Source organism: Equus przewalskii, chromosome 22, assembly GCF_037783145.1.
Source record: "Equus przewalskii isolate Varuska chromosome 22, EquPr2, whole genome shotgun sequence".
Classification (NCBI taxonomy): Eukaryota; Metazoa; Chordata; class Mammalia; order Perissodactyla; family Equidae; genus Equus; species Equus przewalskii.
Window position 1 is genome coordinate 17,571,470 of NC_091852.1, and position 14,372 is coordinate 17,585,841.

The following is a 14,372-nucleotide window of genomic DNA, read 5'->3' on the forward strand; positions in this document are numbered from 1 at the left end:
TATGGTGACAGCTCCTTCCTGGGACAGGCATTCTATCTTAAATTCTTGTAGGCAGTTAGGGGGAAGGTCAAAGTTTCTTTCAGAGTCTTTTGTTCTTAAAAATAATCAACCCAAAGAGATACACTTTGGGATGAAACTTCTGATGCCCCACTCTGATGTTCCAGAGTGATGGGGAAAGGGAAGCGTACACAGAGCCAGAGAGGTTTGAAAGAAAAAGGCACGTTTGGAATATGGCTGCTATTTCTTACCATTAAAAAGAAAGTTCCAGCTTCCACTAGGTGATGCTCATTATATGTTTCTCATGGCCTTCATCTCCAACCTGGATCCCAAGAGCACTCAGTTTTCTATCCCCACCAAAAAAGTTATTGGGGTGTAACCTGATATAAGATTCCACTTTAGCCAACCATGGAGGACTAAAGAAGAGGTGACCAGAGGCAATTTGCTGAGCACTTGTTAGGTGTGAGCTAAGCCCCTTACATTATTACCATATTTAATTCTCATAGTGACTTCATGGGCTAGGTACTATCACTATTCCCATTTTTAAATGAAGAAACTGAGCACAGAGAGGCTGAGCATCTTGTCCAAAGTTATACAGCTAGTGGGCAATGGACTGTGGTTCTAATTCAGGCAATCTGCCCAAAGGACCTCAACTCCTAGCCAGTGTGCTATCCTGCCTCAAGACTGAGCACTGCCACCACCAGGAAAGATAAAAAACAAAAAAAACCCTACATCAGAAGAGCGTCCCACTCATCTCCTCATCTAGAACAGCATAATGGTGAGGGTGTCACATACCATGTGAGTGGGTGAGATGGAGATGCTCGGACCAGATCTGCCTCCAAGGGAGGACATGTTGCCAGTTCTGAGTGCTGTCAACAGCTGGCCCTTCCGGGGGACTGCCTCAGCTGCTGAGTCACATTCCCCAAGGTCATTCGACTTCCCATTACGGGCAACATCCAGTGCCTGAGTCAGGAAGCTATATAAAGGTCCAGCCATCTAGGCCTAATAATCCTGAAGGGCCATGCCAGCTCCAGGGCCTCCGAGGGGGTGGGAGGGAAGGGATCGGCCGAGCCTGTTGTTGGGTCCACATTGAAGCTCCAATTCTCCCTCTGCCCCGTGCTGCTTCCTATCCCTCCCTCCACAGATGTCAATCCCCTGGGCATTCCTTAACGAACATCCTGCCACTCTGTGTCAGAGCCTACTTCCCTGGGAACCCAATTGGTGACAACAGCAATTCCACTGACCAGAGAAGTTTGTGGCATCTCAGTTTGTTCTGTCCCTTTGTAACTTCCTTTCACATTAGTTTCCTTCCGTTTCTCATGTTCCAGATAAATAGATAAGAGTTTATAAAATTCTCAAAGGAGGGCTACACAAAGATTCAATCCTCCCCCCCTTTTTTGTGAATAGGCTTTATTTAGAGCAGTTTTAGTTTCACAGCAAAATGAAACACAAGGTACAGAGAGTTCCCGAAATCCCTTCCCCGACTCACGCACAGCCTCCTCCACTATTAGCATCCATTTCCCCTGGTTTTGGTAAGAGTTATAGGTGACGGAGGCAAGACCTTTTTAAAACCAAAACTTTCATTAAAACAGTTTACAGTCATATGTCACTTAACAATGGGGATATGTTCTGAGAAATGCGTCCTTAGGTGATTTTGTCATTGTGTGAACATCATAGAGTGTACTGAAGGGGAACAAAATTTGCTCCCCCCTCAAACGTGTCTCTTTAACCTGAGAACTGTTTTAGACTGATCATTTTTAAGAAACAAAAGACACAGAAAGTTTTTCTTGTTATCTCCCCCTTAACTGCCTAAAAGAATTCAGATTAAAAAACTGTCTCAGGAAGCAAGCCGTCACCTTAGCATAACATGGACTAGGTGGTAGACAGGGAGGAACCTAGAAAAGCCTGTTCGTTGGGCTCCCCTCTGTCTTCTTCTGTTTCTCTGTGGCCAAACACTTGTTTGCCAAAAGTTTGCTCGTTTTCACCTACCTGTGAATTGCCTTCCTCCCCTTTGAAGTCCCTGACTCTCCCCACCCCCAACATCTTCTTTTGTTTTTAGCTGATGATAGTATTTAAGGTGAGGGCTTTGGCCATTTTGGCAAATTACTCAGTTTTCTGGGGTTTCTTCCATGTATACACATTATTAAACTTTGGTTTTGTTTTTCTCCTGTTAATCTGTCTGATGTTGCTTTAATTCTCATATGAGCCAGAAGAAGCTGAAAGGGTAGAGGAAAAGTTCTTCCTCCCCTATAGTACTTACACAATCTTAGATGGTACAGCCTACTACACACTTAAGCTATATAGTACTAACCTTATGCGACCACTGTCATCTACACAGACCATCATTGGCTGAGACATTGTAATGTGGCACATGACTGCATATGAATTTTTAATTGTTATTTTTAATGTTTGAGTGGCTGGCAAACTTTATTCTGGCAGGCTCCTGAAACTTTCTGAGTTGCAGTGTCCTCATCTCTAGAATTAGAATAATAATTATTGAGAGGATTAAATTAGATAATATGTTCCAACTCCAAGCAAATTGTCTGGAACTTAATTAAAACTCAGAAAATGGGCATTTTTGTGTAAAGTGGCATTACACAGGCCACAGGGTATATTTGTTTCCCACGACTGCTGTAATACATTACCACAAACTTGGTGGTTGGAAACAACAGAAATTTATTCTCTCATGCTCCTGGAGGTCAGAAGTCCACAATCAGTTTCAATGAGCTGAAATCAAGGTGGAGGCAGGACTGTTCTCCCTCTGGATGCTCTAGGGGAGCATCCTTCTCTGCCTCTTCCAGCTTCTAGTGGCTGCTGGCATTCCTTGACTTGTGGCTGCATCACTCTAATCTCTGCCTCCATGGTTACATTGCCTTTTCCTCATCTGTGTGTGTCAAATCTCCTCTTTGGCTTCCTTTTAAAAGGATACACATGACTGCAGCTGGGTCTACTCTGATAATCCAGGATAATCTCCCCAATGCAAGATCCTTAATTTAATCTGTAAAGACCTTGTTTCAGTATAAGGGAACATTTCCAGGGTCTACTGATTAGGATCTGATATCTTTGAGGGGCTATTTTTCAGCCTACCACACATGATACAGTTCCTGCTCTGTCTTTATAAGGCATAGTCCTAAATATTTCATCTTTAGACCGCTAAAATAGCCCTTTATCTCTTCAGTTTGTCATTCGAAACCATCTGTCTTACAAAGCAAGCCTCAATAAATTGAAGAAAATTGAAATAATATCAAGCATATTTTCCAATCACAATGGTATGAAAATAGAAATCAACTATAAGAGAAAAGCCAGGAAAGTCACAAATATGTGCAGACTAAACAACATGCTACTAAACAACCAGTGAATCAATCAATCAACCAGTGAAAGGAAAAATCAAAAAATACCTAGAGACAAAGGAAATAAAAACATACCAACTCTTATGGGATGCAGCAAAAGCAGTACTAAGAGGGAAATTATAGCAATACAGCCCCACCTCAACAAACAAGAAAAATCTCAAATAAGCGATCTTACACTATACCTAAAAGAATAAGAAAAAGAAGAACAAACAAAGCCCAAAGTCAGTAGAAGGAAGGAAGTAATAAAAATCAGAGCAGAAATAAATGAAATAGAGACCGAAAAAAAAAATGGAAAGGATCAAGGAAACTAAGAGCTGGTTCTTGGAGAATATAAAGAAAATTGACAAACCTTTAGCCAGATTCACTAAGAAGAAAAGAAGACTCAAATAAATAAAATCAGAAATGAAAGGGGAAATTACAGTTGACACCACAGAAATAAAAAGAATTATAAGAGAATACTGTAAAAAGCTATATGCCAACAAATTGGATAACCTAGAAGAAATGGATAAATTCTTAGATTCATACAACCTCCCAAACTGAATCAATTAGAAATAGAGAATCTGAAATGACCAATCACAACCAAAGAGATTGAAACAGTAACCAAAAGACCTCCCAGAAAACAAAAGTCCAGCACCAGATGGCTTCTCTTGAGAATTCTACCAAGCACTCAAAGAAGATTTAATACCTATCCTTTTCAAACTATTCCAAAATATTGCAGAGGATGAGATGCTTCCTAACTCATTCTATGAGACCAACACTACCCTGATACTAAAGAGAACACAAAAATGGAAAATTACAGGCCAATATCACTGATGAACATAGATGCAAAAATCCTCCACAAAATATTAGCAAATCAAATACAACAATACATTAAAAGGATCATATACCACAGTCAAGTGGGATTTATTCCAGGGATGCAAGGATGGTTCAACATCCACAAATCAATCAATGTGATACATCACATTAACAAAATGAAGAATAAAAATCACATGATCATCTCAGTAGACGCAGAGACAGCATTTGACAAGATTCAACATCCATTTATGACAAAAACTCAATAAAATGGGTATAGAAGGAAAGTACCTCAGCATAATAAAGGCCATATATGACAAACCCACAGCCAACATCATACTCAATGGTGAAAAACTGAAAGCTGTTCCTCTAAGAACAGGAACAAGACAAGGATGCTCACTCTCATCACTCTTATGCAGCATAGTACTGGAGGTTTTGGCCAGGGTAATTAGGAAAGAAAAAGAAATAAAAGGGATATAAACTGGAAAGGAAGAAGTGAAACTCTATTTGCAGATGACTTGATTCTATATAGAGAAAACTCTAAGGAAGCCACCAAAAAACTATTAGAAACAATCAACAACTACAGCAAAGTTTCATGGTACAAAATCAACTTATGAAAATCAGTTGCATTTCTATACACTAACAATGAACTAGCAGAAAGAGAACTAAAGAATACAATCCTGTTTACAATTGCAACAAAAAGAATAAAATACCTAGGAAGACATTTAACCAAGGAGCTGAAAGACCTATACAATGAAAACTATATGACATCATTGAAAGAAATCGAAGAAGACATAAAGAAATGGAAATATATTCCATGCTCATGGATTGGAAGAATAAATATAGTTAAGATGTCCATATTACCAAAAGCAATCTACAGATTCACTGCAATCCCAGTGACATTCTTCATGGAAATAGAACAAAGAATCCTAAAATTTAAATGGAACAACCAAATAACCAAAGAAATCCTGAGAAAAAAGAACAAAGCTAGAAGTATCACTCCCTCACTTCAAAATATACTACAAAGCTATAGTAATCAAAACATCATGGTACTGGCACAAAAACAGATACACAGATCAATGGAACAGAATTGAAAGCCCAGAACTAAAACCACGCATCTACGGACAGCTAATCTTCAACAAAGGAGTCAAGAATATACAATGGAGAAAAGAAAATCTCTTTTCTTTTGTGGTGCTGGGAAAACTGGACAGCCATATGCAAAAGAATGAAAGTAGAACATTATCTTATCCATGCACAAAAATTAACTCAAAATGGATTAAAGATTTGAATGCAAGACCTGAAACCATAAAACTCCTAGAAGAAAACAGGCTGTACACTCTATGACTTTGGTCTTAGCAGTATCTTTTTAAATACTATCACTACTCAGGCAAGGGAAACAAAAGAAAAAATAATCAAATGGGACTCCGTTAGACTAAAAAGCTTCTGCACAGTAAAGGAAACTATGAACAAAACAAAAATACAACACACCAACTGGGAGAAAATATTTGCAAATCATATATCTGACAAGGGGTTAATTTCCAAAATATATAAAGAAACCATACAACTCAACAACAACAACATGAACAATCCGATCAAAAAATGAGCAGAGAATATGAACAGACATTTTTTCAAAGAAGATATACAGATGGCCAACAGGCACATGAAAAAATGTTCAACATCACTAATTATGAGGGAAATGCAAATGTGGGAAACTGGCCTACAATAAAATATCACCTTGCACCTGTCAGAATGGCTATAATTAACAAGACAAGAAATAACAAGTGTTGGAGAGGTTGTGGAGAAAAGGGAACCCTCATCCACTGGTGGTGGGAAAGCAAACTGGTGAAGCCACTATGGAAAACAGTATGGAGAGTTCTCAAAAAATTAAAAATAGAAATTCCATAAGATCTAGCTATTCCACTACTGGGTATTTATCCAAAGAACATGAAATCAATAATTCAAAAAGATATATGCACCCCTATGTTCACTGCAGCATTATGCACAATAGCCAAGATGTGGAAGCAACCCAAGTGCCTATCAGTGGATGAACTGAAAAAGATGTGGTGCATATATATATACAATGGAATACTACTTAGCCATTAAAAAAAGACAGAATCATCCCATTTGCGACAACATGGATGGACCTTCAGGGTATTATGCTAGGGAAGTCAGTGAGAGAAAGACAAATACCGTATGATTTCACTCATATGTGGAAAATAAACAAACACATAGATAAGGAGAATGGATTAGTGGTTACTAGAGGAGAAAGGGGTAGGGGGAGGGTGAAAGGGATAAAAGGGCACATAAGTATGGTGATAGACAAAAACTGGACTGTTGGTGAACACGATGCAGTCTATACAGAAACTGAACTATCGTGATGTACACCTGAAATTTACACAATGTTGTAAGCTAATATCACCCCAATAAAATAAATAAATAAAAAAAAACTCATTTGCCTTATTTTAAGACCCTTCCTTTCTCTCCCAGAAGGCAATGTGGCTCCCAACGTTGGGTAAGGTTTTTTTAAGGTCGCAGCACCAGACCGTGTTGCTATTTTGGCATCTTTCCAAGGTTTTAATTAATTCAAGGATACATTCTAGCATTTTTTCTCAGACTTATTATTCCAGGCACCTCTAATTCAGTAGGTTGCGGTGGGGTCTGGGAATCCAAATTTTTCAAAGTGCCCCCGGGTAATCTTATCATCACCAAGATTTGGAATCATTAATTTCTACAAAGCCCTTAACCAAAACCCTCGAAGTAGGGAATTCCCCTTCCCGCCTGCCCGGTGTGTCGTGGTTACATGACAGAGTTTTTATTAAAAGGGTGGGGGGAAAAAAACGACAAAAAAGCGCAACCCTGAAAGCTGAACAATCCTATCTGTACAGTATTCACTGAGAGTTCCCTAGCGGGAAAACTTCCAAATCCGAATTAAATAGAGGATGATGACGACCAGGATTTGGCAGTCCTGCTGCTGTCACTAGCTCGGGACCTCGTGGGTCTGACTGATCAAGCCCGGCCGCGCCCTCAGCTGGAGCCAAAGCTTTTCCAGGATGAGAGCGGCTCCAGCAAGGGGCGGGGTGGCGGCCGTCAGGCTACTCCAGCCGGTGGCGGACATCCATAGAGAGGTATTTCCAGAGAAAGCCGAACTTTGCGGTGGGCGGGGGAGTGGCCTGGAGCGCCACTCCTGTAAGCGGCAGCCACTCCAGAGTAGCGCGGGCAGGGGGCGTGGGGAGAGGTAGGTATATTTATTCAGCATGACAGGGGCGTGTTAGGTCCGCTCAGAGCTGCCAGAGGAGCTATCCTGAGAAACGGCGAAGAACCCAGCGCCCGTGTTGGCCAGGTGGGGGCGGCCGTGGTGCGTGCGGTGGTGGGAGTTGTGGAAGTCCCTTTGGGGATGATAGGGCGCAGAGTCAGGCTCAGCCGCGAGCGATGAAGGTGCAGTGTCCAGCTCAACTGTGGGGTCATGGGGCACAGTGTTAGGCTAAGCCGGGAGATGACTGGGGCGTAGAATCAGGTTCAGCCACGAGCTCTGAAGGTGCAGTGTCCGGTTCAGCCGTGAGGTGACGGGGGCGCAGTGTCAGGTTCTGCTGGGAGTGACGGTAGGGGCTCAGAGTCAGGCTCAGCCAGGAGGTAATCGAGGCCCAGAGTCAGGCTCAGCTGCGGGCGATGGGGGTGCAGAGTCAGGCTTAGCCAGGGGGCGGTGAGGGGCGAAGGCTCAGGCTCAGCCAGGAGGTGATGGGGGCGCAGGCTCAGGTTCATCCGGGCCGGATGCGCGCGGCGCGGCACAGGTAGGACTTTGCAGCAGCAGCTGGGGACGCTGGGTGGGGGCCCTGCCCCAGCCGCGGGGCGCTCGGGGGCCGGTCCTGTGCTCCGCAGAGAGAGGCGCTGAGCCCCGGCGGCCAGCTCGCGCGGAGCTGGGCGGCGGGAGGAGCCCTGCGCGGCCACCGCCTCCTCCGGCCGCAGGCTCCTCCTCTCCCCCCGCCTCCGTCGGCGCGCCCGCCCGCCCAATCCGCAGCCCTCGGCCCCGCAGAGCCGGGCAGCTTGTCTGGCCGGCGGAGGCTGAGCGCGACCCTAGCGAGCCGCGGCGCCCGCCGACCAGGGACAAGCGCGACTCCAGCGACCCTGCTCCGCCTCCCCATTGTCGCGGGACGCTCCGGCCCGCGCCCTCCTCCTTTTCCTCCTCCTCTTCCTCCTGGAGGGGAAGGAGCGGAGAAAGCCAAGCGGCTGCTCCGGGAAAGAGTGAGCCGAGGCCCCTGTCCCTGAGGCTCGGGGCTGGAGGAGGAGGAGGCGGAGGCGGAGGGAAGTGCGCGTCACTCCCGGGAGGAGAGTGTTTCACCTCCAGGCAGAGGCTGCAGCTGCCAGTTGCGTAAAAGCAGCAGCGGCGGCGGCGGCGGGCGCCGGGCGCCGGGGCTCGAGGGACTCCTTGGCCATGGAGGGAAGATCCGGACCCGGGGACGCCAGGAGCTCGGCTCCGTTTCTCTGGACCGCTGTGTAGGCACCTGAATTAGCCGACGCTAAGCGGGGGCGGGGAAGGTAAGAAACGACGGGGCCACGCGCTTTCCGTCCCGTCTCCCTTGTTGCCTGTTGGGGGCCACTGCGAGGACGCAGGCAGCTGTCCCCCGGCACCTTCCCGGCTCCTGACGGCCTGGCTTTTGGGCATTTCTGCCGAAACGGAAAACATCCTCCCGGCCCCCCGCAGCACCCTCTGCGCTCCCCCCGCGCGTCTCTTTCCCGTCTTTGGATTAGGAGTAACGAGACTCCCCCGGAGTGAGTCCTCTGCGTAAGAAAGGGTCTTTGGGAACCAAGTCTTGATTTCTTTCTCTCCGTCTCTCTTTTCATTACGTTTACGGGAGAGGGAACAATGGACCTTTGAAAGTCGGTGTGAACAGCCTTAAACTTTCTGGAGAGGGCTGCGGTGGGGGAATAAACCCCACAGGAAGCCGTCTACAGTGAAAGGTTGATGGAATGTGCATTGCAGAGTCTGGGCTTCAGTGCGCGCGCGCGTACGCCTTCGGGGTGATCTTTGTCTCTTTACTATTCCCCTGGGTTGGGGGGGCCCTCCGCACCCCACCGCCACGCCGCTTTCTGTTAGTTAAGCTAAGGCGAGGCTTGAACATCGCGTGCAGCCTTGTTTAAAGCTGGGGAAAGCCTTAGCCCTGGACCCCACTCCCAGCTTTCCTCTGCAGAGTTGGGAGGTCTTGGCAGAGGAGGGGCTCCCGCTCTGTGAGGACCCCAAAGTGCAGCAGTTAATGCTAGTTGCTCCACCCCTTGCAATAAAACCAAGGTCTTGACGTCCCTGGATGCTCTCTGCTGAGGGTTGATGAATGTCACCAGACCGCGCAATGGAGCGGAAACTACTCAAATTCTCCGCATAAGGTTAAGAAAACAGACTTTGATATATATCTCCTTTCATCAGGCAGTAGGGGTTAAGGATAGAGTGCTTAATAGTTTTAAAAACTTTCCTTACACGCAAGAGCCACTCACTGGCTGCTGTTGACTCTCCTTGTTTCCGTGTGACAATGTGATGTGATCTTGCATAATTGCACGTGTGAAGGGTGTGCAGCTGTTTTCGAGAGAAGAAAGTACGAAGTGAGAGGAATTTAGAGGAAGGGGGATGGAGGGAGGTTTCACCTGAGCGGAGGGAGCCCCCTGTGCCTTTGATGAGCTATGCAAAGGGCTCTTTTGAGTTTGCATTTCTGGGCAAAGCAGAAGAAAGTGCAGTAGGCACTTCCTCTGCTTGGTAAACATTGGGTAGCACCTTACGGCGTTTTATCCTTTACATTGAAATCACTCCCCTCAGCTTTCTGTGTACCTGCCCTGCAGAATCTGTGTGTGGGTGGGTGGGTGGAACTGGAAGTCTGCTAGCTTTCCCTTCAGTCCACCTGATGCTGTTTTAGCTAATGAATGGGTTTACAGGCTCAGAAAATTAAGGTTAGAAGTGAGTTCTGTGTCATCACCTGTTCTGCTTTAACAGTCTGTGTGAATGAGCGAGCAAGCCGGCTGAGGACTGGTCACTGTGTGTGTGAACAGGGAAGTCACGTCGCTAAATTCTTACATGGTGCTTGTTTAGATTTCCTTTGTCATAGCTCATTGTTTGAGTAAAGTCTCCTTTCTTGATCTAACCTGTAACCCACAAATTTTCAGAAGTCTTAGATTTCACAACAGGAAAACAGTTCTAATAGACCAAATCAAACCTGTTCTCAAACAGCGATCTTGGAAAGGAAGAGAAAGACAGTAAGGTAGTCTTGTGGGCCTTGTGGGTAGTCATGTGAAGCTGAAAGGCTACTACTTACTAGCTATGCACCTCTGGGCAATTTCTGAACTTGAGGATGATGAATCACACTTCAGAAAGAAACTTTAAATGATCACTATCAAATTCACAGTTTTAAACTCACATGGGATGCTGTATGTAAATGTGGACCTTGTAAAGTGCTGTAAAATATTTGTGAGTATTGCATCATCCATCCACCCCCTCACTCACCATCCATTCAACTAACAATTCTTAATCACCTGTTGTGTGTCAGGCCCTCTAGAAGCAACCCGAATGTCCACTTTGTGGAGTGTTCTTGCTGGTAGGAAGAAGGAGTTGGCTGGAATGGTTGAAGCTTGGGAGGTCCCAGGGAGTGAAGATAATCTGTGTGGTGGCTTTCATCTATGAAGAAAGATAAGACAACCTCTGCTGTTGAAATGAGTCTAGCCAGGGAGAAAAGGAAATGAACAGTTAGAAGGCCCAGTAAGTATGTAAGTGTTTGGGGAGTTACTCATAGAATGCTTTAAGAACCCAAAGGAGGACCAGATTGGGGATTGTGGGGGAGGCAATTTTATGAAAAATAAAATTTACAATATCAGACAAAGTAGTAGGGACTTCTGAAAACTGGTGTCGGGGTTCCATCTTGACATGTAAAGACTGGAGGACTTGAAGTCAGATTGAGTCTAAAACAAGACTGACAATTGCTAAAAATTTGCTGTTGGTCATATTCCCTAATTCTCCACACATTGTTTCTTCATCTGTAAAATGATTTCAAAAATACTTGATGGAATTCTTTGAGGGCTAACCTTGATTTAACTTGCTATGTCTATGATAAAGTACAATACAAGCTGCCACTGTTTGGTATCAAAAGGTACTTTCAGAATCTGTTCTTTTTAAAGCTGTGAACAGACACAGATCATAATTTTGTGTACCTGGTGTCAGTCACAGATTTTTATTTTTTCGGCCCTTTCCAGAGTGTTCTGAACCTCGCCTTGACTGCAAGTCTGCAGACTTTAGCTTAGCTATTGTCAAATGGCATTCCACACTTGTTCAGACATCTTCCCATCCCAGCCACAGGAAATCTTTTCATGGCGTTGAGCTTGTGAGCACTAATTAGCAGGCTGGCCTGTCTGGTGCAGTACATCAATTGAGAAGGGCTTGTCTGGGTCTGTACTGTAAGTTCCCTACTCTGCTCTCTGCCTCCCAAGTCAGGCTAGCCCTTCTGCTTTCTTCCCTCCTAACAAGATGAATCTAGAAAAGGAAAAAGAAAGGAAGAGAAAAGCCATGCATCTGCGTTTTTGAGACCATGAAAATCACCCTTACTAATTTTCTCCGTTTGTAAAGAGGTGTAATTTTCAACTACCCTGTTAAAGAGAGGCTGTTCTCTTAGAAGCAGCTGCTGCTGTCTTGGGGAAACTCGAGTCTGTAGGCAATACTTGCTTTAATATACTTGCCTTAATTCTCCACTAGAAATGGACTTAAGCTCATCTGACATTTTAATAAATTGCCTTTGAAAGAAATCTATACTCAGATATTTAAAGCTGCCGTGTTCAATGTGACTTTGGAGGGGAGGGCGGTGTGAATGTAAATCAGTTTTCAGGACTGTACTACATATGCTGAATCTTAGCATGTAGTTTGAAAGGGCCTTAAAAACAATATTAAAATGAAGTTGAGGCCCAGAGAGGCTAACTAATTAGGTAAGGTCATATAGTAAATTAATGGCTTAGCACGAATAAGAATCTCTTTGTCCCTATTTACACCCAGCCATTTTTTTCCTCCCATATTCTCTAACTTGTTTCTGTTTAGTTTTGTTAGCAGTTTAGTTATTTTAATGTTTTAATGGTGAAATAATTTGCAAATGGGCTTAGAAACCCATTGCACCCAAGTTTAAGGCGACAACATACCTTCTTTTTAGTCTGGGAGAAGTTACGCATGATAGGGTGAACACAGTGGGGTGATGTTACTTGTAATAAATTTCTGTTAAATGAGGAACTAACTGTAAAAAAATAATCTTAGCTTTACTTGCATTTTCTATATAAATAGTACACAAATTTAAAATATTGTAGAAGTGTACATTTTTTAAAAGGTGTAAGTTCCTGGAAATATTATTCAGATTTGGGTTGTGAATTGCATTGGAAATATGTCTGCGGGTTCTTTTGTTTTCCCTGTACTCGCTTTGGGAAGCCTTTAATGTTAGTTGTCAGGAACTGTGTTCAGCAAATATTTTATTGCATTCCTATGATACGCAGGGCATTGTGCTGGTTGCTGTGAGCAATACAAAGATGAGCAAGGCATAGCGTCCTTATTAAAACGACTCCTTAAAAAAAGTGAAACAGACTGGGCAGCTGTGGATAACTTAAAACACAGAATTGGTATCGCCCAACAAATCAGTCCTTTGATCTAGGAGGCAATTCTGCTTTGAAATTGTTATTATTAGACTAACTTTGTAATTATATTCCTGACAAGACATTTCCTTACTTGGTGACAAGTGATAAATCTTTTACATTTATTTTATCAGGGCTCCATCTTAGTTTGGACATTAAGTAGAAATTTGGCAACATTTGATGAGACTTTATAGTATAAAAAGTTTGCCTAGGAGAACTTGTAGCAGTCTTAGCTTTAATATACTTAAAAGGAAAAAAAGTGGTGTAACACTGCATAGATCTGTGTTTGGAACATTGTTGCCTAAAAGGGTTACAATTTAAGACAATCCATATTGAGCCATTGACAAAAGAATTGTCCTAATTGACTCTGAGTTTGATGTATCTTAAAATGTATGACTATCCACTGCAAACTAGATGTCCTGGTCATGTCTGATTACTGAGTCTCTCCTAGAGTGAAATTGTTATTGATTTGGGGGCTCTTGCCCAATTATTGGCTTGTGCTTGCAGACTGCAAGTCTACTGTGGTCACAATGGTGTCCGCTAATGGTGACTCACTTCCCTGAAGGATATTTTTTTTTACATACGATGAGGGCAGAAAGTTCATTATTAACATTTTAGGGGTTGGAAAGATTAAGTTTAATACAAGGACAAGTGCCTAATTACTGTTTCAGAAAGAATGAGAAAGTCATTAAAAAAAACTCTGGTAAAAAAACCCAAAACACAACTGTTTTGGCTTATAATTTTTTGCCTAGTTTTGTTGAGATATAATTGACATATGGCAGCGTTAAAGTGTACAAACATTGTTTTTTTAATACCACCAGTGCCACCAGTATAAAATCAACTTTGTATGAGGATTTCAAAAATATTATACTTCATTATTGAGAAAGATGTGGCTTTAATGGCTCAAGAGGTGCTTGCTGATAGCCATTCTCCAGCCATCCTGTGGTAAACTCAGACAGAAATGAAGTGCTAGTAATGTGGAGGAGCTAGCAGTTTGATGGGAAATGGGCTGTGTATGGTGGGTTAGCTGAATAGGCCAAATGAGAGATGAGCTGTCTTCCAGCATGTCTTTTGATTAACGCGATGATTAACGTTAATGATGTCTTTTGATTAGTGTGAATTGCTGCTTTCCCAAGTGCCCGTGCTGATTTTGACACTGCCTGTCTTTACCATATGGCCACCCTTCATGATGTCTGGTCAGCTCCTGGATAACTTTCCCGGCTGCCTGGTGACCATGTTGTCTGAGCCTGGCTTTAACCTTAAAGCATGTCGTCTTTCTCCCTGTTTGGGTTTGTGGCACCTGAGCTCATCGTGCAGCCCGTTTGCCTGTCCTGTGGCTGCTGGCTGTATTCTGTCGCTGGCCAGTTATGCAAAGTCCAGCCACAGCTCTGAGTAATTGCTCATTCATTGGGGGTCCTGCCTTTTGACTCTCGGGCACCCCTGAGTTTTGATGAACATCATGGAGACTGTTGAGGAGCTGTAATATGGTCCCTTTGGTAGGAGGGTTTCACATGCCCCAGGAGGACAGGGACTATGACTAATTTGTATTTTGGCCAGGAGCTCATCTCCAGGTGACACTCTGCCTGACAGCCTTCCAGA

At 43.9% G+C, this 14,372-nt stretch overlaps 1 protein-coding gene across 3 annotated transcripts in view; it reads left to right on the top strand.

The window, feature by feature from the left end:
- Positions 1 to 7,218: 7,218 nt before the first annotated feature.
- CEMIP2 (cell migration inducing hyaluronidase 2) overlaps positions 7,219 to 14,372 on the top strand; it is a 71,723-nt gene continuing 64,569 nt past the window's right edge. Inside the window, exon 1 of one of the 3 annotated variants that reach the window (XM_008513566.2) lies at positions 7,219 to 7,479. The gene's annotated coding sequence lies outside the window, so the exon portion shown is untranslated. Of the gene's footprint in view, positions 7,480 to 8,119; positions 8,673 to 14,372 lie in introns of those variants that run through there. The other 2 variants (XM_008513565.2, XM_070590681.1) reach the window with 2 other exon arrangements.